The sequence below is a fragment of the Ranitomeya variabilis genome, chromosome 4, assembly GCF_051348905.1.
Source record: "Ranitomeya variabilis isolate aRanVar5 chromosome 4, aRanVar5.hap1, whole genome shotgun sequence".
NCBI lineage: Eukaryota > Metazoa > Chordata > Amphibia > Anura > Dendrobatidae > Ranitomeya > Ranitomeya variabilis.
In genome coordinates, this window is record NC_135235.1 from 306214143 (window position 1) to 306219452 (window position 5310).

Sequence of the window (5310 nt, forward strand, 5' to 3'; positions counted from 1 at the left end):
GACAATTTGAAGTTATCTCAGGAGAAGACTCAGCAGTTTGCTAATCGCCGTCGCCGCGTGGGTCCCCGACTTCTTGTTGGGGATTTGGTGTGGTTGTCTTCTCGTTTTGTCCCTATGAAGGTCTCTTCTCCTAAGTTCAAGCCTCGGTTCATCGGTCCTTATAGGATCTCGGAGATTCTTAACCCTGTATCTTTTCGTTTGGATCTCCCAGCATCGTTTGCTATTCATAATGTGTTCCATCGGTCATTGTTGCGGAGGTATGAGGTGCCCGTTGTTCCTTCGGTTGAGCCTCCTGCTCCGGTGCTGGTGGAGGGAGAATTGGAGTATGTTGTTGAGAAGATCTTGGATTCTCATGTTTCCAGACGCAAACTCCAGTATTTGGTTAAGTGGAAGGGTTATGGTCAGGAGGATAATTCCTGGGTGGTCGCCTCCGATGTTCATGCGACTGATTTGGTCCGCGCCTTCCATAGAGCTCACCCTGATCGCCCTGGGGGTTCTCGTGAGGGTTCGGTGACCCCTCCTCAAGGGGGGGGTACTGTTGTGGATTCTGTTTGTGGGCTCCCTCTGGTGGTTACTGCTGGTACTGGGTGACTTTGGTGGGTTGCGGCCTTTGGTTTCCACCTGTCCATCAGTGGCTGGGTGTTTCCTATTTTACCTGGCCTTTCTGTCATTTCCCTTGCCGGCTATCAATGTATTCAGATGTGCTCTGTTTGGTTCCTGCCTACCTGCTCCCAGATCTTTCAGGATAAGCTAAGTGCTGATTTTCAGTTGTTTGGTTTTTTGTCCAGCTTGCTTATTATGTCTCTATGCTAGCTGGTAGCTCTAGTGGACTGAGGTTCTCCCCATGTGCCATGAGTTGGCACATGGGTTCTTGTAATCTCAGGATGGTTTTTTTGATTAGGGTTTTTTGCTGACCGCTCAGTCCCCTTTTGTATCGTTCTGCTTTCTAGTTTACAGCGGGCCTCAATTTGCTAAAACTATATATATCATCTCTATGTGTGTGCCTTCCTCTCATTTCACCGTCAATACATGTGGGGGGCAACTATATCTTTTGGGGTTCATTCCGCTGGAGGCAAGTGAGGTCTTTATTTTCTCTGCAGTGCTAGTTAGCTCTTAGGCTGGTGCGTGGCGTCTAGAACCAACGTAGGCACGCTCCCTGGCTATCTCTAGTTGTGTTTGTCAGGCGTAGGGCAGCGGTCAGCCCAGGTTCCATCACCCTAGAGCTCGTCCGTAATATATTTGTACTTTGCTTGTCCTGTGCTATCCCTAGCCATTGGGATTCATGACAGAACTCTATTTTTAGGCTCCCTCTAATGGTCACAAGCGGTACTGTGTAGTGTTGTCTTTCTGCAGGTTGGCTGCATCAGCTGGTTCGTTATCCTTGGTTGGTTTCCTATTTAGCTCACCTGGATACTCAGTTCCTTGCCTGCTATCAATGTATTCAGTGCTCTTCAGATTCCTTGTGATTACCTTGCTCCCAGCCTCTCCAAGACAAGCTAAGTTTTTGTCCGTTCATTTTTTTATTATCAGCATTCATCATGTTTCTTGTCCAGCTTGCTAAGATGTGATCTCCTCGCTTGCTGGTTGCTCTAGGGGACTGAGTTTCTCCCCCCCACACCGTTAGTTGGTGCGGGGGTTCTTGAAATCTCAGTGTGGATATTTTGTAAGGGTTTTTTACTGACCGCACAGACCCCTTTACTATTTTCTGCTATCTAGTATTAGTGGGCCTCATTTGCTGAATCTGTTTTCACCCCTGTGTATGTGCCTTCCTCTTACCTCACCGTTATTATTTGTTGGGGGCTTCTATATCTTTGGGGATTATTTCTCTGGCAAGAGAGGTCTTTCTTTCTCTCTAGGGGTAGTTAGTTCCTCAGGCTGGCTCGAGACGTCTAGGATTTTTAGGCACGTTCACCGGCTACTTCTAGTGTGTTTGGATAGGTTCAGATTTGCGGTCAGTCCAGTTTGCCACCTCCCTAGAGCTTGTCCTATGTTTGTTACTTAGCTGGAGTAATTCATGATCCTCAACCACTAAGGATCATAACAGTATAGCAGGCCCAAAAAAAAGTGTTTAATGCATCGCAGAAGTGGGATAAAAAGAAGACCTGAGTACATTTTTTTTTTCCTCCCGCTTTTCCTTTGCTGCAGTCTGTTTAGCTTCTTTCATCCCCTTGAACTCTGGGTGGTTTTGAGCTCAGCTGCAGACATGAATGTTCAGACTCTGATTTCTAGTGTGGATCATCTTACTGCACGGGTGCAAAGTATTCAGGATTTTGTTATTCATAGCCCTATGTCAGAACCAAAGATACCCATTCCTGAGTTGTTTTCTGGAGATAGATCTAGGTTTCAGAATTTTAAGAATAATTGTAAGTAATTTCTGTCTCTGAAACCTCGTTCCTCTGGTGATTCCGCTCAGCAAGTTAAAATTGTTATCTCCTTGTTGCGTGGCGACCCTCAAGATTGGGCTTTCTCTCTGGCGCCAGGAGATCCTGCATTGCTTAATGTAGATGCATTTTTTCTGGCTCTTGGACTGCTTTATGAGGAGCCTAATCTTGAGAATCAGGCAGAAAAAGCGTTGCTGGCTATCTCTCAAGGTCAGGATGAAGCAGAGGTGTATTGTCAAAAATTTCGGAAGTGGTCGGTGCTTACTCAATGGAATGAGTGTGCCCTGGCTGCAAATTTCAGAGAAGGTCTTTCTGAGGCCGTTAAGAATGTTATGGTGGGTTTTCCCACCCCTACAAGTCTGAGTGATTCTATGGCTTTAGCCATTCAGGTTGATCGGCGTTTGCGGGAGCGCAAATCTGCTCAGAGACCTGAGTCTATGCAATGTGACCGAACTCTGACCAGAATTGAGCGACAAAGTCATAGACGTCAAAATGGGTTGTGCTTTTACTGTGGTGATTCTACTCATGTTATCTCAGCATGCTCTAAACATTTAAAAAAAATCGCTAAACCTGTCACCATTGGTACGATACAGCCTAAATTTATTTTGTCTGTTACTTTGATTTGTTCTTTGTCGTCCTACCCGGTTATGGCTTTTGTGGATTCGGGTGCTGCCCTGAATCTGATGGATTTGTCGTTTGCCATGCGCTGTGGTTTTGTCCTGGAGCCTTTGGAATTTCCTATTCCTCTGAGGGGAATTGATGCTACGCCATTGGCTGAGAATAAGCCTCAGTATTGCATGCAAATGACCATGTGCATGACTCCCGTACATCAGGAGGTGATTCGCTTTCTCGTTCTGCATAATTTGCATGATGTTGTCGTTTTGGGTCTGCCATGGCTGCAGGCTCATAATCCAGTTTTAGATTGGAAAGCTATGTCTGTGTCAAGTTGGGGTTGTCAGGGAATTCATGGCGATACTCCGTTGGTGTCTATTGCTTCTTCCACTCCTTCTGAGGTCCCTGAGTTTTTGTCTGACTACCAGGATGTATTTGATGAGCCCAGGTCCAGTGCCCTGCCCCCTCATAGGGATTGTGACTGTGCTATAAATTTAATTCCTGGTAGTAAATTCCCTAAGGGACGACTTTTTAATTTGTCTATACCAGAGCATGCCGCGATGCGGAGTTATATAAAGGAGTCTTTGGAGAAGGGACATATTCGCCCATCCTCTTCCCCTCTTGGTGCAGGATTTTTTTTTGTGGCCAAGAAGGACGGTTCTTTGAGACCTTGTATAGATTATCGTCTTCTGAATAAAATCACAGTCAAATTTCAGTATCCTTTGCCACTATTGTCTGATTTGTTTGCTCAGATTAAGGGGGCCAGTTGGTTCACTAAGATAGATCTCCGTGGTGTGTATAACCTTGTGCGCATTAAGCAAGGAGATGAATGGAAAACAGCATTTAATACGCCCGAAGACCATTTTGAGTACTTAGTGATGCCTTTTGGACTCTCTAATGCTCCTTTTGTGTTTCAGTCCTTCATGCATGACATCTTCCGAGAATATCTGGATAAATTTATGATTGTTTATCTGGATGACATTTTGGTCTTTTCTGATGATTGGGAGTCCCATGTGAAGCAGGTCAGGATGGTGTTTCAGGTCCTGCGTGCTAATGCTTTATTTGTGAAGGGCTCAAAGTGCCTCTTCGGAGTACAGAAGGTCTCCTTTTTGGGTTTTATTTTTTCTCCTTTAACTGTGGAGATGGACCCAGTCAAGGTCCAGGCTATTCATGACTGGACTCAGCCTACGTCTGTTAAGAGTCTTCAGAAGTTCTTGGGTTTTGCTAATTTTTACCGTCGTTTCATCGCTAATTTTTCTAGCGTGGTTAAACCTTTGACGGATTTGACCAAGAAGGGTTCTGATGTGACTAATTGGTCTCCTGCGGCCGTGGAGGCCTTTCGGGAACTGAAGCACCGGTTTTCTTCAGCTCCAGTCTTATGTCAACCAGATGTCTCTCTCCCCTTCCAGGTCGAGGTTGATGCTTCTGAGATTGGAGCAGGGGCTGTTTTGTCGCAGAGAAGCTCTGATGGCTCTGTGATGAAGCCATGTGCTTTCTTTTCAAGAAAGTTTTCGCCTGCCGAGCGGAATTATGATGTTGGTAATCGGGAGTTGTTGGCTATGAAGTGGGCATTTGAGGAGTGGCGACATTGGCTCGAAGGAGCTAAACATCGTGTGGTGGTCTTGACTGATCACAAAAACCTGATTTACCTCGAATCTGCCAAGCGCCTGAATCCTAGACAGGCTCGTTGGTCGCTGTTTTTCTCCCGTTTCAACTTCGTGGTCTCATACCTGCCTGGTTCGAAGAACGTGAAGGCTGATGCACTTTCTAGGAGTTTTGTGCCTGACTCTCCGGGAGTTTCTGAGCCGGCTGGTATTCTCAGAGAGGGAGTGATTTTGTCTGCCATTTCCCCAGATTTGCGACGAGTGCTGCAGAAATTTCAGGCGGATAGACCTGACCGTTGTCCACCAGAGAGACTGTTTGTCCCGGATAGATGGACCAGCAGAGTTATTTCCGAGGTTCATTCTTCGGTGTTGGCGGGTCATCCTGGGATTTTTGGTACCAGAGATTTGGTGGCTAGGTCCTTCTGGTGGCCTTCCTTGTCGCGGGATGTGCGTTCCTTTGTGCAGTCTTGTGGGATTTGTGCTCGGGCTAAGCCTTGTTGTTCTCATGCCAGCGGTTTGCTTTTGCCTTTGCCTGTCCCGAAAAGGCCTTGGACGCACATTTCCATGGATTTTATTTTGGATCTTCCAGTATCTCAGAAAATGTCTGTCATCTGGGTGGTGTGTGATCGTTTTTCCAAGATGGTCCATTTGGTGCCCTTGCCTAAGTTGCCTTCGTCCTCCGATTTGGTTCCTCTATTTTTTCAGAATGTGGT